Genomic DNA, 27191 nt, shown 5'->3' on the forward strand with positions numbered 1-27191 from the left:
AGCCTTGGGTGTCCTCCTGGGGTGGGCAAGGGTGACAGGGGGGGTCCCTGGGGGCATGGGAGGGCACCTCTGGGCTCCTTCAGAGCCCACAGGTCCCTTAACGCCTGCCTTTTGCAGGCGCTAAAAAACGGCTCAAAAGTGGCCGTATGTCATTTTTTTTGACCCGCCCACTCCCGGGCGTGAATTTTGCCCGGGAGTATAAATCCGACGCACATGCCTCGGAGTCGATTTTTTAGAAGGGAACGCCTACCTTGCATATAATTAACGCAAAGTAGGTGTCCACGCTAAAAAATGACGCTAACTCCATGGACTTTGGCGCTAGACGCGTCTAACGCCAAAGTATAAATATGGAGTTCGTTTTGCGTCGGAATTGCGTAAAAAAAAACGACGCAATTCTGGCGCAAACGGAGTATAAATATGCCCCTTTGTTTTTAACGACCAGTCTTTATTTCAATTTACTAATCTGATGCATCTCAGAGTGTGCTGTCACAAGGATCCAGAGAACAACCTTCTTAATGAATATTAATTAGATAGGTCACTATTTGCAGCCCCCTGTGATTGGCAATAAACAAAACATTGGTGGCCTGCAAGGAACAGCCGGCCATCATCCCTATGTTTACATTCCCAACGCGAAACTTTCCTCTTTGCATATGAATTACCACCTGCTTTGAGGTGTCTGTAATTGATAATGGTTTACAACTGTAATTGATTGCAAAACATTTATCTATACCATTGCACATCACAATTAGGAGAGGACACAACCTTAATGCCCTCTCCACGTTTCGATTTGAAATGGGATTATAAAACCCTTTTTGCGAGTCAAGAAGCCTCTTCTGACTCACAAAACTACTTTAGAGCATATAAAAAAGCAGGTTCGTGGTTGTAAACCCAGTGATTTTGGAAACTTGAGGTTTTGCGTCTGCAATAGTGCTTTGTACGTTTGAACCTAACTACCTGCATTTGTTTTAGGTGTTAGTTAACATTTGTAAATTGAGAAATTGAGCGCCTACAACAGCCCTGTGATAAAAAGTCCCTCCCAAATTATGCACGCAATGCATGACTGTGGTGTTAAGAGCACAGTGACATTTTTCAGGTTTACCCAATTTAGTGAATACAGATCAGCGCTTACGTATCGTCAGCAAGTGAACAGATGGTACTTCAGGAGACAATTCAATGAACCTTTAAGGAAATGATGATTTGATGTAAAAACAACATGTAATATATTTGTTATGTTTAAATAGAATGGTATTCATGCAACCTTTGGGATTTTTGCACTTGTACGGGTTGAGAGACTGCCAAATATCAGCTACATTGTTTTGAGTCAATATGCATGTGCTCTACTTGATTTGTGCACATTTTCTTTGCATGACTACTACTTGCACGGCTTTCTATTGATTGTTTTAATAATATATCCCTAGTTCTAGTACGTTGAGTATTAGACTTTTGGGGGTACTGACACCATGTTTTACGATGAATCATTTGAGGCAGGTGTCATCAAGTGCCCAGGAGTAGAGTGACATCTGATGACCAAGCCCTCCTGTCCACCAGAGTTTCCTTGCTCTTTTGATTTTAGCCCACTCTGGGATTGTTATCTGGTCAGCTGTTGCACAATGGATGAACAATAATACTGATTAGACATTACATAGAGTATTGCAAAATCCCTCCATCTCTGGGTGCAAGTTTAGTCCTCTCCTGTTCCTCAATTGGTTGCACCAAAGATTAAAGATTAATACCAGCTGCAAAACCCTCTGTTACAGTTTCAGCCTGGTCAGATGCAAGGTAAGTAAACCTGGTCATAGAACAATGAAGAAGAGAATACAAAGCAAAGATGATTCCTTTAATGGCTGTGCAGCTCAGGGATACTGTTTATGCGACACAATCACGTGCATAGGATCAGAGAAAACCTGGGCAGGAACCTTAAGGCAGCCATGAGGACCAGAGGAGGACCTGATGTCCAGGAGGAGTTGGATCCATTGGAGGAACAGGTAGCATCCCTCATTCCATCCGAGTGGGTATCTTGAGTGGAATGGCAGGACTGTGCTGAAAAGGACCAAGAAGAACTACAGGGTGAGTAGGGACTATACATTACCAAAATGTCATGCAGAGTAATGCAGCAGCACACTTTGCTGCACTGCTCAGTACTACAGTGTGTGAAATGGAAAGGTTAGGAATGGCCCACAGGTCAACTCATCCTTCATATTACTGTCCTTTATTTGGACATTAACAATGTTCCCAGTCTACTCCAGCCTTGGCACGTTTCCCAGGTCCATGTGTGATGTGTTGGTCCAGTTATGGTATTATCTTCCAATACTTGGGCTTGAAGTGTCATTTATTCCTTTACAAAACAGGACTACAATTTACAGAATACTACGTTTAAACGTCCACTAGAGCAGTGCATCACCATGGACATGGGTAAGTTGGCAGATACACCTTCCAACAGCACCTGGACTCTTTTGACAAATCTCTTCTGTAAATGGCAAGGGAAGATAATGTTGGGTCTCCAGATGATCTGACGCACACTAAACTGGTGACATTACAGCTGAGGACTCTGAGGACCCCAAAGTTGCTTTTTAATGGTGAGTGCTAGGAGTCCACCAGTGGGTGGCTGATGAGCTCTGGTCGGGGATGGAGACCAGAGCAGGTACTCTTGAGAGAGTCCAGTGGTGTCTTAGCCCTAATAATGGTTTGTCAAAGGCTATCACAGACGTCTACACTTGACTCCATGGGATTTATTAGTCCCTAGATGACATTGCTGGTTTCACAATGCAGAAGGACAACAACCACAGCCTTCTACATCTGACACCAGTGAAATGGCAGGCAGTTGGAGGCCGTTTACTCCTCCATCCAGTCCCTGAAGGGCAAGATAGACTCCTTCATAGAAACAACTAGTACCTTCAATAACAAAGTTGTTGCTATGTTGTCAAAACAAAAAACCCATGCTGCATTACTGGTGCTCACAAATGTTGTTAGGAGCATGGGAGTCACATCTTCTGCCTCTGATGTGTGTGTATCTGTATCTGAGGCTAATAACCTCTCTCAGCTGCCTTCCATTCAACCCCACAATGTCCAGGGGAGACAGAACATTCATCAGAGGAGGAAGATGTTGCTTTCCCCAGTTTATGAAGGAGAACGTCCAGATGAACATTTTTGACTGCCCCCTCGCCTGTTTTCAAATCTGCCATGTATAGGACATCATTCCACTCTCTTTTGAACCCAGGACATTACTCTTTGTTTGTGCAGTAGTTATTTTTGCCCACTTCGGCCAAAAACTTCAATGCAACACCTCCTAATGACAACATTTTCCTCCTCTTTGAAGTCACAACACACATGTAAATCTCTTTTTACAATTTGTTAAGCTATTTGTAAATACATCCAATGCCTATTTGTTTCACCTATGTGTTTCTGCAACGTTATGAGGCCAAACCTACTCACATGATGTAATGTGAGGGTAAGAACCTCTACAAGAAAATAAATCTGTATTTTTTTTAACTTACTGAGTTTTGTATGGTTGTTCCTCAAAGATCTACAAACACTGGAAATATAAAACCAATGTCACATTTGATCATTTGAAGAAGATTGAGCTCAACTTAATTGGACATGCTGCCTTTGTATGTGCACATACACCAATTACACCCATTCCAGTGTTCTGATGAGCAATGTCTACCCTATAAACGTCATGTCAGAATGTATTAACAAAATAGAGTCTATTGATAGACACACAATGGGAACATACTGAAAAAGGTTACAGACTATTTCTACATACATATGTGTGAGGTAAAAGCAGTGTAACTAATTTCAATAAAAATATTGCAATGTTAAGTGTATAGCATTATTTCTAAATTTGTAAACTTCACTGCTCATCAAAACCATACTAAATGACACCAAACTCTTGATCATTGTACCTATACTAGCCACATAGCTGTGCCCATAGTCCACATGGCTTAGCACTGTCATTATGCCACATAAGGAAGCGCAAGAGCAAGCCAATACTGTATATGACAGTGTCCCAAACATTCACGTGCACCTTGCCTCCCCCTGTGTATACTGATAAGTGTTGAGTAATTCAACACAGACTCAAATACACATCTGCTGTTACTCTGCCACAGAGAGGCCTCATGTGTTGAGTGTGAGTGCATCTACCTATCAAATCATTTTTATATGCACTTTTCCCATTGGTGGGACACCAGTGGACCTCTTGAAATGCTACACCTTCCCTCCCAGGGGAGGGGCAAACAGGAGACATATGCAAAAAAATCATTTTGTGTTGTCTTTTTATGAGGGAGCTGTAAATTCTAATTAGGAATGATGATGTCCGGGCATGTGCAACTTCATGACTAAGTAAAGTCCACACAACAATGCAGACCTTCTTGCAGAATGCTGCAAGGGTGTTACCGTTAGTACTATGAGGCAGTTTATGTCATAATGCAGGCAGGGGGCAGCATTCTATATCAAAAAGTCAAATTAAACACATACCTAACCACTCACTTTCAAAAAGGATGCTACATAGGTGAACACTTGTGTTGTGTTGTGTTTCAGATCAATTTCTGAGTCACATTTATTGTGCCTTGAGTATGGAAATGGTGCCCTACATAAATCAAATCTGAGGAAGACTTACATTCGCTCATAGGCCTCTGATAAAGCAGCACATACCTGCAATGAACTCAGGTCAATTGTTACACCATGTTCTCAAGTCACCTAACACAATGGTACCAACTCTTGTAAAATAAATACCATCCAAAAGGAGAAGAATAAAAACATTATCAATTCAGTAAAAATATTAATTACAAAAAATAATTAATCCCACCTACTCTACACTAACTAACTTTAACACAAACCTATTTTAACTTATCTAAACATAATCTATCGTAACCACTATACACACATGAAAAGTTAAACATCTGCACCCATCCTTTAATATACATAGCTCAATATAATACACACACCAACTACCTCCCAAACATACAGTAAGTGCACATAGAAGCCTAAACAAATATGTATATCTACACTAAACCTACACCTACACTAAACCCTAACTAACATTATGCTTACTAACAATAACAAATAACCAAAAAAAGAACTGGGAAAGAAATGTCAGAGGGAGAGAGTCATATTTGTGTGGCAATCTCCTCAAGTGCCTCCTAGCAGGTCAACAATATCTCCCAAGTGCTTACCTGCTCCTGTTCGATGTGAGCCATCCTCTTGTTCAGTCTCCACATCTGTTGTACCATGTGCAAGTTAAATGTGGAGGGTCCTGCAAGTGTGGGCCTCCTTTGCTCTGTGGCTGCCGGGTCTGTTCCACTTGAGGGTCCCGCTGTGGCCTGTGTGCTGATATGCTGCTGTCTGCCACCCTGAGATTGTGTTGAAGCTGGTGTTTTCTATTGTTCTGACCTGCTTTCTGACTTTCAAATACCTCTAGCCTTTTACCCATCTTCCCATATCCTTTGGCAGTGTGACAAATGTGCACATAGCAGGCCCATTTGAGCTCAAAGCTCTTTGCTATTCCTGCTGTTACAGTATCTAGGGAGTAAAAAGAAAGAGGTATTACCTCAAGATGCAAATGTACATGATGTTTTTCTAAAATTATCTGACATTTCATGCAATCTGAAGCACTAGTCCACACTTACACCAAACCATTAGATAGAGAAATGTACAATATACCTTCAGTACAGGCATCTCCTGATACAACATGTCACACTGACCCAAGTGAGATCAGTGTGGATGTAAAATATATACATTTAGTGACAATGTAATAACAAGAATATCACTCACAACACTGATTCACACACAAGACGAGGTTTCAATGGGAAATTGTAGACATAGTTGCTCAATTTGACTTTGGCGATAAAAACCACCTACCGCTGCGGTGATGACCATCAAAATACTGCCACCGCGGCTACCATACGTCCACCATCTTATGAGCACTGCCAGAATTATTCAACAAGAAGGGTGGAAATCTGGCAGTGTTCATGGTGGTGGACGATGGTACGGTCACACTGCTACCACCAGGATCGCCACGCTAGTAGAACACCGCCAGACGTATTAGTAAGTAATACGGCCTGTCGGTGTTCTGCTGGTGGGGTGCTGCTGGCGGTAGCAGTGCTCCTTCCCTTTCCCTGTCGGAAGACCTTCTTGCACAAGGTAAGTCGGGCTTCTGACGGGAGAGGAGGGTGGTAGGGTGGGGGGTTTTGTGTGTGTGTCTGAGTGTGTGCATGGATGTGTGAGTGTAGGAGGCTGGCCTGGTTTGTAGAGGGTACCTTGGGTACTTACACCTTATACCAGGTCCAGTTATCCCTTATTAGTAAAGTAGTAGTGTTCTAGCAGCTTAGGCTTATAGAGGTAGCTATAGCAGAGCAGCATAAGCTGAACTAGGAGACATGCAAAGCTCATGCAATACCACTTATAGTTACACAGTACTTAAACACAAGTAAAGACAATACTCAGTGTTACCAAAAATAAAGGTATTTATTTGGGTGACACAGTACCAAAAATATCTTGGAGACAATACTCCTTCTGGAGGTAAGTATTATACACAATATGTACAGTAGACACCAAAATTAGACAAGTAAATAGTCATAGAACAATGCAAACAGTAGGAAATCCTATAGAATGCAATGGGAGAAAATAGGTCTAGAGGCAACACAAACCATATAATAAAAAAGTGGAATATGAATCATGAATTCCCCCCTAGACAAGTGTAGTGTGTGCAGAATCGTTGGGAGAGTAAGAATACAGTAAAGGTAAGTACATTACCCCACCCCAGAGCCCAGAAAAGCAGGAATAAAGTACTGCAAGTTTCCTTAGGACACACTACACCTCGTTTGTGGGATTTTGCAGCAGCAAACCAAGTCTGCAAAGAACAACATCTGGATTATTGGACCTGAAGACCTGGAAAGTAAGAGGACCAAGTCCAGAAGTTGAAAGAAGTTCCAGGAAGGACAGGAGCCCCTGCCAACCCAGAAGAGGGTGCAACAGAAGAGTCCCCGGTTAGTTGAAGACTACAGAAATGCACCCTAGGATGACGCCAGCGGGTTCCTGCATGATGCAAAAGATGTCCCCGGTGTGAAGATCGTTGTAGATAGGATTTCGTGTTGGAAGTCTCCAACAAGCCTTGGATACGGCAAAAGTGTGTTTTTCATCAAAATGGCGCTGGATGGACCCAGGAGGGTACTAGGGGCCTCAACTCTGTGTGAGGAGGAAGAGGGGTCTCTCAGCACTTTAGAGAGCCTCCCGCGATGCCAGCCAGCACCCTCAGAAGCTGCAGGATCCAGGTTCAAAGGAGGTGCAAAATGTGGTTAATGCAGCACAACAAAAGAAGGTCCCACACTGCCAGAGAACAACTCAGCGAGTTGAGCATCGCAGGGTGGAGTGCTGTGGACCTGGGCCAGACTGTGCATAAAGGAATTTTGCAAAGAGTGCACCTAGGCCTCAGTAGGAGAAGAAGACACAAAACACAGGGGTACCGTCATTCTCGGGGAAGGCAAGGTCTTACCTCCTCCAAATTGCATCAGCAGGATGTCAGGACAGTCTATGTCGATGATGTCCACCCTCTGTGTCCTTAGGAGCATGCTCATTGCCGTGAGAGGAGTCCCAGGGTACTGGTCGTTGCCTTGGAAGGTGCCCGCTTGGAGCGGAGGAGTGACTCCGTCACTCCACTGGAGATTTCTTTGGTCCTTCTGGTCCAGGATGAAGACAGGGAGTCCCCGGAGCATGAACACCGTGGAAACTGTTGCAGTTGCTGACTTGGAGCTGAGGTTGCTGAAGAAAAGTGTCTCTTATAGACACTATGTTGCAGTTACAGAGTTTCTTGGCGCAGGCTGCAGTTGATCCGAGGTTAGAGGATGATTAAGTTGTTGCAGAGGATTCCTGAAGGAAACTTGCAGGCAGAATCTGAAGAGAACCCACGAGAGAGACCCTAAATAGCCCTGATAGGGGGATTGGCTACCTTATCAGGTATGGACCTATCAGGAGAAGTCTCTGACGTCACCTGCTGGCACTGGCCACTCAGAACCCTCCAGAGTGCCCCCACACCTTGCAGAGCAAGATGGCGGAAGTCTGAGACATATTGGAGGAGCTCTGGACACCACGCCTGTGATGGTGATGGACAGGGGAGTGGTCACTCCCCTATCCTTTGTCCAGTTTCTCGCCAGAGCAGGAGACAAGGGGTCCCTGAACTGGTGTAGACTGGCTTATATAAGGAGGGCACCATCTGTGCCCTTCAAAGGATTTCCAGAGGCTACACCTCCCCAGCCTGTAACACCTATTTCCAAAGGGAGAGGGTGTGACACCATGCTCTCAGAGGAAATGCTTTGTTCTGCCTTCCTGGGACTGGGCTGCCCAGACCCGAGAGGGGCAGAACCTTGTCTGTGAGGTGGCAGCAGCTGTAGCTGCAGTGCAAGCCTCAGAGAGCTGGTTTGGCAGTACTGGGGGTCCATGGTGGAGCCCCCAGGATGCATGGAATTGGCTCCCCAATACCAGATTTGGAATGGGGGGACAATTCCATGATCTTAGACATGTTACATGGCCATATTCGGAGTTACCATTGTGAAGCTACATATAGGTATTAACCTATATGTAGTGCACGGGTGTAATAGTGTCCCCGCACTCACAAAGTCCGGGGAAATGGCCCTGAACTATGTGGGGGCACCTTTGCTAGTGCAAGGGTGCCCTCACACTTAGTTACTTTGCACCTACCCGTCAGCAAGAGAAGGTTAGCCATATAGGTGACTTATAAGTTACGTAAGTGCAGTGAAAATGGCTGTGAAATTGTGTGTGCACTATTTCACGCAGGCTGCAGTGGCAGTCCTGTGTAAGGGTTTGTCTGAGCTCCCTATGGGTGGCAAATGAAATGCTGTAGCCCATATGGATCTGGTGGAACCCCAATGCTCTGGGCACCTAGGTACCATATACTAGGGACTTATAAGGGGGTCCAGTATGCCAATAGAAATTGGTAAATGAAGTCACTGGCCTACAGTGCCAAATTTAAAAGCAGAGAGATCATAAGCACTGAGGTTCTGGTTAGAGGAGCCTCAGTGACACAGTTAGGCACTACACAGGCATACATATTAGGCCACAAACTATGAGCACTGGTGTCCTGACTAGCAGGATCCCAGTGAGACAGGCAAAACACACTGACATATACGTTTTTATCTATGAGCACTGGGAGCCTAGCTAGCAGGATCCCAGTGACACAGTAAAAACACACTGACACACACTCACAAACAGGCCAAAAGTGGGGGTAACCATGCTAGAAAGAGGCTACTTTCTCACAGTGAGTGAGTGTGTGAATGCATCTGTATGTGTTGTGTTGTTTGCGTGGTTGTATGCGTGTGAGTGAATGCGTGTAGGAATGGTGAAGTGAGTGCGTGTCTGCATGTCAGTGTGTTTGTGTGTAAGAAAGTGTGCCAGCATGTCTGGAAGTATGTGTGTATGAATGTGTGTATGCCAGTGTGAGTGATTGGGTGTGTGCATGTATGGGGGTGGGGGATGGATGAGAGGATCAGAGAGGGTGGGGGGTGTGTTTGAATCGATGGGGGTGGGGGTGTGTGTTTAGATCGGAGGGGGTGGGGGTTAGTGTGTATATGGAGGGTACGGGGGCATTGAATGGAAGTGGGGTGGTGGGTGTCTGTGTGTGTTGGGGGTGGGGGAGCCACCTACCTGTGACTTGTATGGAATTCCCTGTCACCGGTAGGGCCTACTGCCATGGTTTTCATGCTGTTGCTAACGCCACAAAACCATGGTGGAGGCCAGGCTCATAATGCTGCCGGTGGTACTGTGTCGACCGCCGGTTTGGAGATTGACATCTCCGGCCCAGCGGTTGATACCGCCATTTCAGTATGAATGGAGAAGCCAACCCACCATTCTCATAATGTGGTGATATGTACCACCAGCCTGTTGGCAGTACTGCCGCTCGTTTCGGAGCTGCCGAGGCGCCTGCATTAATTCACTCACTCAGCACGCGGCACTATAGTAAGATGTAGGATAGTGGGTGCACGGGAACCAGAGGGAAACAGAGAGGAGACCGCCGGCGCAGCAGCAGCTGTGGGAGGTCTGAGGGTAGGGGATTGGGACAGGATCCCCGGCTGCTCGAGGGGCCCCTGGAGTCCAGTGTGAGGGGCCAGAGACCCCCAAGTAAGGAGGAGGGGTCCCGCCGCTGCAGAAGTTACTGCACCCAGCGGTGGTGCAGCGCTAGGGTGCTGGACCTAGCGCCGGAGCGCGGAACACAGGCGCTAGATCCAGTATCGTGGGAAGAGAGGAGACAAGACTCGGTGCTGTGCAGAAGACCCGACGATGCTGTGGGGACCTGGCCGCCAGTATCTGGTGCTGCTGTAGTGAAGAGGGGGCGCGCTGGGGCAGTGCTGCTGTAAGGCGAGGAGGTGCAGAACTTTGGTGCCAGTGAAGAAAGAGAGGCGCTTTACTCGGGGGTCCCCAAAGAAAATTGAGAGAGGATTGGGTGGAACAGAAACGGAGCTTGTAAACTCCGAAGCTCGGAACGCAGCGACCCAAAATGGCGGCCGCAACCCAGAGAGAAGCCGGAGCACCGCTTACCCAATAGACGCAACTCGGACCCCGCTGAGGGTAAGAAGCGATGACAGAGAATACCCTCGGTAGCAGAAAAGTAAGTGCAGTTAACCTCCCACCTTCGGAATCGGAGATGTGTGGAATGGGGGGGAGCATACAGCAACACGCACGGAGGAGCGCCGTTCTGAGCAGAGTGAGAGGCAGAAATGACTTGTAAAATAGACCCCCCCTGCTAACGATCTGAGGGAGCAGTGGGTTTCAGAGACATCACTTTTCTTCCCTGTAACGATCCAGTTGGGAATAAACTGATTTTGGATCGTACATTTGGAACTCTGCACTCAGTAGTCAGAGCTTACTGTTATATGCAATCCAGGGCAGAGCCTGGGGGCCCTGAGTGCTGATGCTACCTGCTTCATTCATCCAAGACTGCTGAGTGGTTGAGTGGGAGAAAATCATCAGAAATCCATACAGGGTAGCTAGCGGCTGTGAACTTGCCCCTTAAATCGCTCCCTTGACCCTTCAGAGCATTGCTTTAAATACATGCTGTACAGAATAGTGACATCTGTACTTTTGGGGTCACTGAACTCACCTAAATAACTATCTAGTCCCTATTAATTCCACAAGAGACTGTAGGTGAAACTGTCCTGGAGTGTCTCTTGCAAAGCTAAAAACTAGTATATGCCCTCCACAACCAACATTTAAATAACTGAAAGGATAACTCATGCACTGCCACGATGGGAAAACCAAAGAAACGTGAGACTCAGGAGCAAGAAGAATCGAGTATGGCCAAACCCCGGATCATACCCCTAATATAAGGATGCTTGATAATCCGCAGAATCAAGAATCTACTTGGCCAGTTGACCAGGGGGTCCTGGTGGTTTGCAGGGCGCCAGGCCCCATTGTGTATTTGTGGTGCTAGGAACTGTATTTCTTGTAGTTTGATTTTCAAACCCTGTTCTGGCTACCTCTGTGTTTTATGATGTTGAGGGTGTCTCGCATACTTTGGGTTATACTAGTGAAATTATGTTCCACCCCGTGTTTTTTGCCCATAATGTTGGTGATACCTAGAAAGTAAGGCCCTCATTCTGACCTTGGCGGGCGGCGGAGGCCGCCCGCCAAAGTCCCGCCGTCAGGTTACCGTTCCGCGGTCGAAAGACCGCGGCGGTAATTCTGACTTTCCCGCTGGGCTGGCGGGCGGTCGCCTTCAGACCGCCCGCCAGCCCAGCGGGAAAGAGGCTTCCACGATGAAGCCGGCTCGGAATCGAGCCGGCGGAGTGGAAGCTGTGCGACGGGTGCAGTTGCACCCGTCGCGTATTTCACTGTCTGCGCAGCAGACAGTGAAATACATGTAGGGGCCCTCTTACGGGGGCCCCTGCAATGCCCATGCCAGTGGCATGGGCACTGCAGGGGCCCCCAGGGGCCCCGCGACCCCCCCTACCGCCATCCGGATCCCGGCGGTCGGACCGCCGGGATCTGGATGGCGGTAGGGGGGGTCGGAATCCCCGCGGCGGTGCAGCAAGCTGCGCCGCCGTGGAGGATTCAATGGGGCGGCGGTACACTGGCGGGAGCCCGCCAGTGGTGCCGGTCCGACCGCGGCTTTACCGCCGCGGTCGGAATCCCCATTGGAGCACCGCCGGCCTGTCGGCGGTGCTCCCGCGGTCCTCCGCCCTGGCGGTCTTTGACCGCCAGGGTCAGAATGAGGGCCTAAGTGTCTAATATTAGACTGTTGAGATTTTGGGTGTACAATGTGTTTGATACCTATTGTGATGCTGTGCTTTATGTGGTTTATATCTCAGGATGATAAGTACAGTGATTTTCCTCTTACACCACTCCATCTTCAGTCCTATCTTGTTGAATCAGCCCTGTTCTGAAGTAACAACCTATCCCTAATCGCCTCACTTTCCTGTCTCCACAATAACTCAGGTTCCTGCACCCGACGTCTGGATTATGTGCCCCCCCTTGCCCTCATACTTCTCCTCTCCACCACCGTCCTAGTAACACCCTTCCCTTATCCCCACTACCCTCCTCCTCCACAATTTCCCATCATGGCCACCGCTCGAATTAAGTCTGGAATTAATTGCTACAAAATCATCTACCCTTCTAACCTGACTAAAGCTGCAACAAAACGTTTCAAGCATAACACCATTGAAAGTTTCCCCGATTCTCTTTTTGTCGATCAGTTTTACAATGGTCGGTATGGGGGGCTCAAAAACGATCTAATTTTTTTCACCCACGACATACCCTCTTGGTCTACCAGCTTTTACAATTCCTTTAACGTCACCTCCTCCTCCTCTATCCCTCATGGGAAACAGCAAAAAATGTCCCCATCTGTGGGTTTTAACGGTTCCCTCACTATCTCACTCTATAACAACGGTACTGTTATGATCCAAGCCAAAGACTCCTATCTCTCTCTCTTTGACCGCCTCTTCCCTTCCCTACTCCCCTCCCCTGCGACCGGGCTATCCCTTGACTCTCCATCTAGCTCCACCAATTACTCCCTTTCTCCTCCCTTGACCCCCCCACTCTCCAATAGGCTGCATCCTGGGGAGGCACAGGTCGACCCTCTTCTCTCCCCTCGGACCTCCCCTCCCATTCTTCCCCCCTCACAGTATGCCCCTCCCCTCTTCACTTCAGCCTCACCTCTAGCTAACACGCTCCTCGTCCATTCTGCACCATTCCGGCACTCTATTCTCATCTCCTCCCCCCTATCCCTTACGGCCACCCCCCTCCTTAGACCACCTCTCCACCAGCCCTCTCCCCCTGTCTATGTTCCCTACGTTCCCCTTGTTCCCTCTTCCTCTCTGCTTTTTCGCCCACTCCTCCCCTCACTATGTACCCCGATTTCCTCACAAATACTTTCCATCTCTCTCCCTCCCCACTCTCCTCCAGCAATGCTGTGCTACCCCCTTTCCTCCTCTGGTAACCCCTGCCCTCCCTCGGACCGAGCAGAATCGCTTCCTTTCTTCAACTTCCCTTTCTTCCAATCCCCCCCACTCTGCCTGATACCTGCTCCCTCACAGCCACCTCACTTAGCTACCAGGACCTATCCAACCCCCTCCCCTCCCTTCCTTCCTTACCTCCCTATCCCTATGACTCCTCACACTCTTCCCCTCTCCTACCGCCCCACCGCCCCACTCCTCTGCTATCGCCCCCTAATTCTGCCCTTTATTCCTATCCTTCTTGCAACGCCAACAACGTCAACTCTCCTCTCACCCCTGGCGCACCAACTCATGCTCTCATCCAAAACCGTTCCCCACCTCTGAACCCTATACCCCTACTCCCCTCCCATTTCCCCACCTCTCCCTGCCGTACACTGCCTAGTGCACCCCCTCCTGTTTCCATCGAGTCACCCAACATGCCGTGCTCTTCCTTACTCTCTCTGGAAAATAAGCTAGGCTCTCTAATCACCGCCATCTCCCAACTTGAAGCTACCATTCTAGTTTTAAGCTCCAAGATCTTGACTTTTCCACACACCTCAATTCCTTTGGCAAACACTCACCCTTCCACGAGATGTACCTCACCCTCACACCCCATTATAGCTAAGCATAGCCTGTCGTCTGCAAATCCACACAAGCACTCAATCGCCACCCTTCCTTCACTTCCACTTCCCAGTAACCCTGTTATCTACACTATTCCGACCATCTCCTCTATCAGAACCACTCACCTACATAAACCCTCCCGAGCGACCTCATATAAGTACAATATCCCTATCACCCCTCATAGCCCAAGTGCCCCCGTCACCAAAACAGTTGCGTCAGAGCTGCGCTGTTTACTCCACAACTGCAGATCTGCAATAAAACACAAACTTGAAATCTCCGATACCATCAACTTGCACAATATTGACATGCTCTTCCTCACAGAGACCTGGTTCAACAATACCTCTCACTCTATGTTTGATCTCCTTGTACCCACAGGCTATTCTATACTTAGAAATGACAGAATTGACAAAATTGGGGGAGGTGTTGCAGTCATCTTTAGAAACTCCCTTCAACTTAAGGCTCTTCCTAACAGCTCCTTTCACACCTTTGAATGCCTATCTCTTGAGCTTCAATTGCACCACCGCTCACCCCTCAGATTCCATGCTATTTACCACCCGCCTGGTAGCAGCCCTTCGTTTTTGGAGGAACTCAGGGACTGCATCAGCGACCAATACACACAAAGTGACAATCAGATCTTCGTGGGTGACTTCAATGTCCACTGGGGCTCGCCTCAAGACACCTATGCGAACTTGCTGGCCACCTTCCTCTCTGCAAACGATCTTATCCAACACTGCACAGAAACAACACACTCTAAAGGCTCAATCCTGGACCTTGTTATTTCTAAAGCAGGCTTGCTGACTATCGCTACCCCTATTCATGTAGACTGGTCGGACCACCTCCTCATCCCATTCTCTCTTCACCTATCACACTCTATAACTCTTGGCCAGCCTAAGAGGGCTACTTCCTGGTTCCGTGACACTAAAAATATTGACCTCAGTACCCTCTGTGATTCTGCTTTGCTATCACTTCCAAGGCTAGACCCGGACCTTGATGTTAACGATCTCACCTCCCAATGCCTCACAGTCCTTTCAGTCGAAATCGATAATGTCGCTCCTCTCCAAAGCAAAAAGAAAAGGCCCACTCCCTCAGCACCTTGGTTCAACAAATCCCTCTATGAAGAAAGGAAGCTCTTAAGAGCCCTTGAGAAACAATGGAGACAAGTGCCCTCCACTAAAAATTTGGCCACGCTTCGTTCAGCAAGATCCAAGTACCACAAACTCATCTTCCTTGGAAAAGCGTTGCACTACAAATCCCTCCTTGACTCAGCCAAAAATAGACCAAAAAAACTATTCGACCTCATCAAGAACCCAAACAGCTCACCCCCAACCTCCAAATTGGAAGATTCCACAAAGAAAGCAGAGGAATTCGCTGTATTCTTTGACGATAAGGTAAAATCACTTGTAGATCAGGTCATTCAGCCTACCCCTACAGAGGAGCGCAAATCCCTAACCATTTGGCAAAACTTTGACCCCATCTCTGACGATGCTCTCCTTAAATGCATCCTCGATACAAAGCCCTCTAACCATTCTCTTGACCCCATCCCTAGTGCCATTGCCATTGACTTCTTTACTAATTCTCTTTCCTATTGGACCACTCTGGTCAACCTCTCCCTCAGTCAAGGCTCCCTTCCTGTCTCCTTCAAAACTGGGCAGGTCACCCCTCTGCTTAAAAAACCCACTGCTGATGCGAACGACCTTAACAACTACCGTCCCATCACTAACCTACCCTTCCTTGCGAAAATCACAGAAAAATGTGTAGCGAAACAACTCTCTCGCCATATCAAGGAAAATGATCTTCTTGACAATTTTCAGTCCGGCTTCATTCAAAACTGCAGCACTGAAACAGCCCTGCTGCTAGTGATTGATGACGCGCTGCGGATACTCGATTCAGGGGAGTCTTGTCTTCTAATTCTTCTGGACCTTTCTGCAGCCTTTGACACTGTTAATCACAACACTCTCCTTAACACTCTTCAACAGAGAATGGACATGGAGGGCACTGTGCTCAAATGGTTTGCCTCCTTCCTCTCTGATAGATCCCAAATGGTCAAAATTGCGAACAGTCTTTCAGCTCCTTTAGTGGTCAGGCAGGGTGTTCCTCAAGGCTCCATACTTGCACCCACACTGTTCAATCTCTATTTAGAACCGCTGGGAAATCTCCTGAGTAAATCCGGGATCCACTATCATCTATATGCGGATGACACTCAGATCTACCTTAAGGTGGCCTCCACTCACGATCTCTCCTTCCTTAGCTCTACTCTCGACTCCATTCAAAACTGGATGTTAACTCATCAACTGATTCTGAATCCCTCCAAAACAGAATTCCTCCTCCTCTCCTCCTCACTTTCTCATCCCCCAGTGCAATCATGGATGGATCAGATCAATCTAATGAACAATAAACCCATCATTGTCGAGAGCGCAAAATCCCTTGGTGTCATACTCGACAAAAAACTCAATCTACTCTCCCACATCGACTCCATTGCAAAGTCTGCTCGACACCAACTGCGCCTTCTTTGGGGGATTCGTCGCTTCTTCCCGGAGCACGACCTTAAAACCCTGGTCCAGTCGCTGGTTCTCTCCAGATTGGACTACTGCAACTCTCTTCTTACTGGCCTTCCCAAATCCCACCTTTCCCCCCTGAAGTCTATTCTCCATTCAGCAGCTCGTTTCATATATGGGGCCAAAAGAAGCGACCACATCACACCCATTTTATCCACCCTCCGTTGGCTTCCCATAGAGGCAAGATCTATCTACAAAACTGCATGCATCACCCACAAAGCCTTGCACGCCTCCTCCCCTCGCTACCTGGTGAATAAACTGAAACTCTCTGGGGGCTCCAGACCATCACGTAATGCAGAAAGGTTATTACTTGAACCACCCATTTTCAAGAAGGAAAGATCGATGGCCCAATCCTTTTCAGGCAACGCGGTGAGAATCTGGAACTCACTTCCGCCTCAGCTTCGGACCACCACCTCTTCCCAGGCCTTCAAAACCAACCTCAAAGCTCTCCTCCTTCAAAGACACTTCCAAATTTAATTCAAGCCCTCTGTCTTCTGAAGGAAGTCCTTCCATTATAGGAAAATCTGTTCTCCATGCCTATAGAAGTGCCTTCCCAGGGTGTTTTTGTGTTTTGAGTGTCTGCCATTTAGTGCAGTATTATACCTCTACCTGTATTTTGTACTCTTTTGTAACTTGCACACGGCACCTTTCCTTTTACAACGTATCATTTGCTACCTCTTATTTCTTGTGTGCTTTTGATATATGCACAACGGCCACCACTGCCTCATGTAACGTAACTATAGTTTTAGTGTTTTGAGTGTCTACCATTTATTGCAATTTTATTTCTTTTTTTACCTCTACTCGTACTTTATTTGCTCTTGTATCCTGCACACGTCACTTTTTCCTTTCGTAACGTATCGTTTGCTACCTCATGTATTTTTTTGCTCTTGATACTTGCACAATTATCACTTGCCTCATGTAATGTAACATTTGTTTTTGTGACAGGCACACTTGTAATTTTTCTCTTCATGTATCTTTACTTTGCCTATTGTGAAGCGCTCTGACACCTTCGGGTAAAGTCCGCGCTATATAACAACGCATTAAATAAAAAAAAATAAAAAAAATTAACACTCACTGCTGGGGTCATAATGACCCCCATAGTCCAGATGTGTTCACTTTTGGTGTTGTTCTTGCATCATGGAAATGGGGGCAAAGTTGTTCCAAAACATACGTGAGAGAAGCAAAGGTAAGCTAACCCCGCTTGTGTGATTCTGCATTTCATAACTCATCTGACGTTACACAAGGCAGCAAACCTTGCTGGCTTGACTTACTCTGCGTCAGGTAGCCACTCCATTCTGGAGGGTGGATGTCTCACTGCTGCAAGATTTTAATTTTGAAGTAATGCATCTTGTATACCGGTGTACCAAAACCAGGAGAAACTTAATATTTTAACATTTCTATACACTCAGGGGCATATTTATGAGAGAGGTTGCATGGCTCTTGCATCATGTAACATGGTGCATGTAAGATGCAAACCCAAAATGCTTTTTATCAAGTCACACAAGGCCCCCATGTGTGTCCCTAAGTGGCTTGATACATCCAGAATAATGCTACACAGCGCAAATCGTTGCGTTGCGTTACTCTGCCCAAGGGAGACATTCCATAGGTAGTGAATGGGTGTTCCCATACAACACCCTTGTTTTTTGTCCATTCCCAGATTTACCAAAAGTGGTAGACCCAAGAATGCACCAAAATGCTGTGCCTTCTAAATTGAGGTGTAACGAAGAGAAATATCTTTATTTCTCCTTGTATCTTCCTCTATGTATGTGTGCTGCATTTTGCAACACACATAAAAAGAGGAAAATGCTTCAGGGGCTTGCTTTTGTACATGGAGGTGGCCCTTTCTGCACACAAAGGGGCATATTTATACTCTGTTTGCGCAGGAATTGCGTCATTTTTTTTGACGCAATTCCGACGCAAAACTAACTCCATATTTATACTTTGGCGTTAGACGCGTCTAGCGCCAAAGTCCATGGAGTTTGCGTTATTTCTTAGCATGGACACCTACTTTGCGTTAATGATATGCAAGGTAGGCATTCCCGTATTTACACTCCTGGGCAAAATTCACGCCCGGGAGTGGGCGGGTCAAAAAAAGTGACGTCCAGCCGCTTTTGCGCCATTTTTTAGCGCCTGGACAAGGCAGGCGTTAAGGGACCTGTGGGCTCGGAAGGAGCCCAGAGGTGCCCTCCCATGCCCCCAGGGACACCCCCTGCCACCCTTGCCCACCCCAGAAGGACACCCAAGGATGGAGGGACCCATCCCAGGGACATTAAGGTAAGTTCAGGTAAGTATTTTTTTTAATTTTATTTTGTGGCATAGGGGGGCCTGATTTGTGCCCCCCTACATGCCACTATGCCCAGAAGTCCCCTGGGCATGGCCATTGGGCAAGGGGCATGACTCCTGTCTTTGCTAAGACAGGAGTCATTTCAATGGGGGTTGGGAGTCGAAAAAAATGGCGCAAATCGGGTTGAGGCGAAAAATTTGCCTCAGCCTGACTTGCCCCATTTTTTGGCGCCCAAGCTCCATATTCCCCTACGCCGGCGCTGCCTGGTGTACGTCATTTTTTTTCAAGCACACCAGGCAGCGCTGGCGGCTAACGCCGGCTAACGTCATTGAATAAATACGGCGCCCGCATGGCGCTTCAGAATGGCGTTAGCCGGCGCTAATTCTTTTGACGCAAAACTGCGTTAGCGCAGTTTTGCGGCAAAAAGTATAAATATGGCCCAAACAATCCTCCTTACAATGTAGGCACCCTTGCACCATGGTGCAAGAGTGCCTGCATTGGGGCTAGGCAGTAGAAACAGTGCCAGCGCAGGTATAAAGGCAGGAATGCACTGTAATCTTTTAAATATGGTGCATTTCTGCCCTTACTCTGTGCCCCATTGCAGTGCAGCAAGGTGACTTGCTCTGCTGTGTGACCTTCTCATAAATATACCACTCATCCTCCCTAGGCTGCATTCATCAGCACGCAAAGAAAAAGGTGAATGAGTCCCAAGAGTGTATGTATACATGCCGGAGTATTCATCTGGACAAGAACTATGATGTGTATAATGCAGGGTCTTTTGCCCCATTATGCAAGGGTGCTTGTGTTGGTGCTAGCCAGGCAAAAGTACTCCACCAGCAGGTAAGCACTGTAGTGCACTGTATCAACTTTTACACAGTGCTCCACCATGCTGCATCTTGACTTCCCACCCTGCATTGTATGAATGCTTCACAGAAATGGTACATAGGTGACATACCGGTCGTGGCTCGCTGCGCTCTGAAGAGGCAAAATAAACATTAAATTAAAAACAAAACAAAAAAATGTACCTGCTTCACCGCCATGCTGCTCCTCTTTCCTGGTCACTGGAGGCACATGCTCCCAACCTGCACTGCGGTCAAAACTAATGCTGCATGAATGAAGCGTTAGGATTGGCTGTAGCGTCCTGGCTAGGTGCTCCCGGGTAAACTGGGAGCCTGTGCCTGCTCTCTCCAGCCCAGCAACACAGTGCCGGTTTGGAGAGAGTATAGTGTGCATGTGTGCCAAGACATGGACTCTTGCTTTTTTCCTGTCATCTCCCATGGTTCACCCCTTTAACAATAAAACAATAATAATCGCAGTTTATTATTGTTTTATTGTTAAAGGTGTGCAGCAGCTGCTGCACACAAAGGGTGACACCTCTCCAACATAGCAGAGGAGCCGCTGCTGGGACATACTGGGCATGAGGCTGGCATTGAAATGTCAATCCATGTGAATCTAGTGTGCTTGTCCTGTAGTCCACATTGTATCCATGCATTGGGTCCAAATGGAGCTGCGTAGGTTTAACAACCATGAAATCTGACACTGTGCATAAAAATACACATTTCACTGAGATATGCAGGGTGACATCAACTTTACTGCTGCTAAGCCATAGAACAAAGAACTCTGCCATATTAATATCTTCACAGTGTGCAACAGTCAGGCCGAGAGGTATTGATTTGTACAACACCATGGATCAATAGAGTAGCAGCCCTTCATCCCTGCTGCCTCCAGGGCTTTGGTGTAATTGTTCCTCTGTCACTCCAATTCACATAGGTCAGACATAGACATTTTTGAGAGAGAATCAATTACCCCTGAGGCAGGATTACAACAGTCATACTTCAGCTGTCATTTCAAACTGAGGAATTATCCAAACTTCATAAAATTTACTCACACCCTCCCAGAAACATATTTTGAGATGTCACGTGTACCTCTTCATGGGTCTAATTCACCGTCCTGAAAAGGTTTGGCATGTCACTGCCACAGTCCTAGCATCTGTCAGTAATCCAGTGATTGGAGTGTGATGGCTACCCTGCGAACACTGTCCTCCATCTTTAAACAAATTGCCATTGTTAAAGGTTGCAGGTATCCACAAACAAACCCAAGGTCCCTAATGTTATGTAGCAGTGCAGGCACTTCAGCACTTAGGGGGTCATTCTGACCCTGGCGGTCACCGACCGCCAGGGCCAACGACCGCGGAAGCACCGCCAACAGGCTGGCGGTGCTTCCATGGGCATTCTGACCGTGGCGGTACAGCCGCGGTCAGAAACGGGAAACCGGCGGTGTCCTGCCGGTTTCCCGCTGCCCCAGGGAATCCTCCACGGCGGCGCTGCTTGGAGCGCCGCCATGGGGATTCCGACCCCCTTACCGCCATCCTGTTACTGGCGGTTTTCACCGCCAGGAACAGGATGGCGGTAACGGGTGTCGTGGGGCCCCTGGGGGCCCCTGCAGTGCCCATGCCAATGGCATGGGCACTGCAGGGGCCCCCTAACAGGGCCCCACATTGATTTTCAGTGTCTGCCAAGCAGACACTGAAAATCGCGACGGGTGCCACTGCACCCGTCGCACGCCTTCAACTCCGCCGGCTCCATTCGGAGCCGGCTTCCTCGTTGAAGGCGCTTTCCCGCTGGGCCGGGGGGCGGCCTTCTGGCGGTCGCTGCCAGCCCAGCGGGAAAGCCAGAATGGCCGCCACGGTCATTTGACCGCGGTGCGGTCATTCGGCGGCTCCCGCCGGGCGTGCGGTTACCGCCGCCGGCGGGAGTCGGAATGACCCCCTTAGTGTACAGTCACAGCACTTTCAGTGGCAAGAACTGTAATCCACCTATATCATGCTAACACCAGTATATTGGCATGCACCACAAACACCTTATGTACACAGTCCTGTACTACAGTCTCTTTGTACTGTACTACAGTATGTCACTTGGAACACACACTACCAGCATGCTCACATTGACCATGAACACACAGTTCCACATTTCATCCTATGTGTTGTGTGTGTCTTGCACAGAAACATGAATTATGCACATGGTTTAATCACAAACACACTTATTGGTCAACCTGATGTTGGCAAGAGGTGAAGGGAAACACACTGCAGCATAACTTTAGAAGAGGTGAGTGAGCCAGTAGGCCCCAGTGCAGTGACCCATGGTTGAATGGTCATGTTCATTACTACTGATCACTACACGGTGTGCTGCAAACCTCACATTTGCTCTTGTTTACTCCTGGCAACAGCAGTAGCTTACATCAACTTTGAGGGCCGGTCTTTGGGTGGCCCTTCTGGCCTAACCTGACAGAAATCCATGACACAAGCCTCTGTCAGGGCGCACATGCATATTTCATGATACCCTATTGTAATATATACCATCATTACTGTTTCAGACAGCAGTACATTTGAGCAGTCAGGCCAGAGTACCTGAGTCTTACCATGCAGGGTAAATTTTCTGCACCACCATTGCTTCATATGTATTGAAATTGTGTACCACATGTTCACAACCATATGTGCCTGCATTTTAACAAAGTTGCTTCACACATTACCCATCTTTGTCTTCCAGAAGTTATGTGATGGTTGGAAAACATCTCAATTGCCTTACTTTTTGGGTAGAGTCCATGTATTAGAAATGGGGTCTCTAGTTGGCAGAGGTATACACCCTTGTCTAAGTAGGGACCACAATCCTAGTCAGGGTAAAGACACACACAATCCAAATTATCCTGTGTCCACCCTCTGGTAGCTTGGCACTGAGCAGTGAGGCCCAACTTGGAAGGCAATGTGTAAAGTATTTGTGCAATGAATCATACAATAACAAAGTGAAAATACCACAATAATACACCACACAGGTTTAGAAAAATAGTAGATATTTATCTGAATAAAATAAGGTCAAAATGATAAAGATTCAATAAGCACGAGTTGAAATACCACTTTTGCAAGTTTAAAAATAGACTTTAATCTTAGAAATCAACAGTTGTCTCTTGATTACACAAAGTACCTGGTTTGCGTGAAAGATAACATGCAAGGAGACCACAGAGGAGGAGATGTGTGGAAAAAATAAGGTGTACGTCGGATTTTCCGATGCAGCACAGACATTGTGTCATTTCTTTTGATGCTGCAAGTGGCTTGCATCATTTTTCAGGCATGCAGTCTTGTTTCTCACTGCGATGCAGGGGTCTTTTTGATGCCTAGGGAAGATGCGGGGAAATCCCAGGTGCTCTGGAAGAAGTCACAGGTGTTGAGTCAATCCGGGAGGGTGATGCATCAAATTTTCTGTCACATGGCAGCCGGTGCGCTGATTTTCCACTTGGGGAATTGGCTGCGTCATAACGGTTCAGCTGTGCGTCAATCTGGTAGGGTGGTGTGTCAAGTTTTCTGTTGCAAGGCAGGCGCTCTGTCGCATTTCCTCTTGGGAAGTCAGGCTTCTTCGTTCCGGTTTGGCTGTGCAGCAATTTCTCGGTTGTAAGGCAGGCTGTGCATCGTTTTGGGCTGGCTGTGTGTCACAAGGAGTTTCCTGAAGAGATGAAGTCTTTTTGGCCCTGAGACTTCAGAAAACAAGAGGCAAGCTCAATCCAAGCCCTTGGAGAGCACTTCTCAGCCAAGTCAAAGGGCAGCAGGGCAGCAGAGCAGCAGCAGGACAGCAGTCCTTCTCAGTAAAGAAGTCCAGATGAGTACTTTGGGCAGCCAGGTAGTTACTCTTGACAGGTTGCAGGTTCAGGTCCAGAAGTGTCTGAGTTGGTGGGGTCAGAGACCCAGTTTATACACCCAAAAATGCCTTTGAAGTGGGGGAGACTTCAAAGAGTGGTTTTGAAGTGCACAAGTTCTCCTTTCAGTACAGGTCTGTCTGTCAGGATCCCAGTAGGGGGTTTGGCATTTGATTCTGGAGGGAATGCCACCAGCCTTCTAAATATAAGTGTCAGGTCCTCCACCCTTCCAGCCCAGAAGACCCACTCAGTATGCAGATGAACGCAGGTGTGACTGAGTGTCCTGTGTTTGTGGGTGTCTGGGTGAAATGCACAAGGAATCTGTCAACCAGTCCAGCTCAGACGTGAATTGGAGACAGGCTGTAAGGCACAGATGGATTTTAAGTGCAGGGAAATGCTCACTTTGTTAAAGTGGCATTTCTAAAATAGTAATATAAAATCCAACCTCACCGATAAGTAGGATTTTTTATTACCATTCTGGCCATACTAAATATGACCTGATTACCCGATTCTGATCAGAATCTACCACACAACCAGTGTATGAGGGTCATCCTTATACTATCCTATAGAAGTAGCAGGCCTCGCAGTAGTGGAAAACAAATTTAGTTTTCCACTACCAGGACATATAAAACACACATGTACTAGACCTGCCTTTTGCCTACATAGCACCTTGCCCCATGGGATACCTAGGGCCTACTTTAGGGGGTGACTTTTATGTAGGAAAAGGAGAGTTTAAGGCTTGGTAAGTACTTTTAAATGCCAAGTCAGAGTAGCAGTGAAACTGCACACACAGGCCTTGCAATGGCAGGCCTGAGACAAGGTTGAGGGGCTACTTTGTGTGTGGCACAATCAGTGCTGCAGGCCCACTAGTAGCATTCAATTTACAGGCCCTGGGCACATATAGGGCCTGATTTCAACTTTGGAGGAGGTGTTAATCCGTCCCAAGTGTGACGGATATACCACCAGCCGTATTACGAGTTCCATAGGATATAATGGACTTGTAATACGGCTGGTGGTATATCCGTCACTTTACCGTCACTTTTGGGACGGATAAACACCTCCTCCAAAGTTGTAATCAGGCCCATAGTGCACTTTACAAGTAAATCAAATACGCCAATTGGGAATGAACCAATGTTACCATGTTTAAGGGAGAGAGCATATGCAATTTAGCACTGGTTAGCAGTGGTTAAGTACGCAGAGTCCTACAACCAGCAAAAACAGTGTCAGAAAAGTGGAGGGAGGTAGGCAAAAAGTTGGGGGATGACTACCCTAAGGCTGTCAGGTCTAAACCTATGCATTATTACTTCAGTAGTTTGGCATGGTAAATGTGTATTGTATCAAGTGTGACCAAAGGTAGGACTTCATTTACGAGGCCCTATCTGCACACTGAGCCACTGGAGTGTCATTTTCTATGCTCTTGTAGCACAGTGTGCCATTTCATATTTACAAGGCCCAGCAAAGCCACTAGGCATGGCTTTTAATGGCCTTGTAAATATGGGCCCATTTTATGCATAAAACTGAGTGAAAGAGGTGCTCCATGGGTGTTGGTGTGGGTGATCTCACACAACACCTATGGAACGCTAAGGAATCGGATGCATTCCCAGATATATAAGTCTGGGAATGAGTCAGATTCCTAATCCACCTCAGAGATGGCATAGAAGTGGTGCATCTGGGAGAAATATCTTTATTTCTCTCTGTTTTTTCCTCTTTCTATGAAAGTGAAAACACCTCTCTTGATTGTTTTTGTGCTGAAAGGTGTCCCTTTCTGCACAAAAACAATCATCCCCACAATGCAGGCCTCTTTGCACCATGGTGCAAGGGTGCCTGTGTTGTCATTAAGCAGTCATTTCTATGCCAAAGCATGGGGAGAGGACAGAAATGCGCTGTATCTTGTAGATGCAGCGCATTTCTACCCTTTCTCGGTGGCGCAGGGTTTCACAGCAAGACACTTGCTGTGCCGTCCTGCACCACAGGGCTTATAAGTAAGCCCCGTAGTAATTACATACATCACCCCAGGAAGGGTGTTACATGTGTGCTGTTTTGTGGATACCCACACAAGCATGAATGCATTCTTTACAAATGACATTTAGACATTTACACCTGAGGCTAGGCCTTTGGCTGTGACAGATGACTCCCATGATCTGTGATGGTATCTGATGCAATATATGTACCAGCAAAGTACTGTTACTCTGCATGCTAGTCCATATGTGAAGCACACAACAATTTGCTGATTGATCAGGGACTGATTTATTGTGAGATTTGTGAACCATCACACAGCGAGTGCCACATTTAACACATTTAAATGCAGTAGAATACAGCAAGAGAGCTTGCTGTGCTGCACTGCACTGCTTAGGACAGGGAGGAGATGAGTGCCCCATATCTATCTAGATATTGTACAATCCTGCCCTATCATTTTCATGCAATACCCTGAATCACATTGACTTGCTTTGTTGTTTTGTTCTGAGTTGGATATATGCCCCCATGTTTAATAACAGCTACAAAATACAAAATATACATGTTGAGGCCTACATCTAGTCTACAAGATGTGTGTGATAATATAGATGGATTCACATAAATACGAGACAATGGATAAGTTTAAAACAAATATTTATTGGATGGGAAGTTGACATCGTTTCTGTAATGATTGTCATAATTTCCTTTTTACTGCAAAAATTACATTTCTACTATTTGGTCTCATCTCAACAGACCTGCAATTGTGTGGACCGTCTCTCCTTCAGAATCTTCTGCCTATTTATGCTCATGTGAGATTTCCCCCTCATAGTCCCATCGACATTGGTCCTTACACATACATTATGCAGTATTGCATAAACTAATTTAATTTTGCACACCATGGCAGGAGGATACAGTAGTCTGCCACCTGACTTGTCGAGGCACCTAAAATGGGACTTTAGTGCTCCACACATGCACACCACCAGATTGCTGGTTTTGTACAGAGATGTGTTGTATTTCTTCTGTCCATCCATCTGTGGATTAGTGTATGGGGTCAGCAGCCATGGCTGCAAACCAGATTGCTGGTTTTGTACAGAGATGTGTTGTATTTCTTCTGTCCATCCATCTGTGGATTAGTGTATGGGGTCAGCAGCCATGGCTCCAAAGCTAGAAAGGTGGCAGAATTGCCGCGCATTGGCAAACCAGATGTAGGAAATGACTCAGTGGGCTGTAGTATAAAGTATACAACATCACATACCATCTTGGCAAGCTCAGCTACTCTGTAGAAGCCATCATACTGCAACTAAGAGTAGCTAGGAGACCACCACCACTCTGCAGGCAGTGAAGGAGGAAAGAGATCATACAATTTTACTTGTTGAAAACAGAGCCCATTATGGAATTGCTGGATAAGATAGGGCCAAGTCTTCAGACAGCAACAATAAGTACCCATACTATTGCAGCACACATCAAATTGATGTCTGTGCTACATATCTTGGCCTCTGGATCATTCCGGACTACAGCTGCAAGACTGACAGACATATCACAGGGATAATTATCTGCCTTTCTACCAATTGCGTAGAATGTCATTATAAAACTGACCCTTGTGTACTTACTCTTTCCCAGAAAACTAACCACCAGCAATTGACTACCAAGCACAAGTTC

The sequence above is a fragment of the Pleurodeles waltl genome, chromosome 1_1, assembly GCF_031143425.1.
Source record: "Pleurodeles waltl isolate 20211129_DDA chromosome 1_1, aPleWal1.hap1.20221129, whole genome shotgun sequence".
NCBI classification, from domain to species: Eukaryota; Metazoa; Chordata; class Amphibia; order Caudata; family Salamandridae; genus Pleurodeles; species Pleurodeles waltl.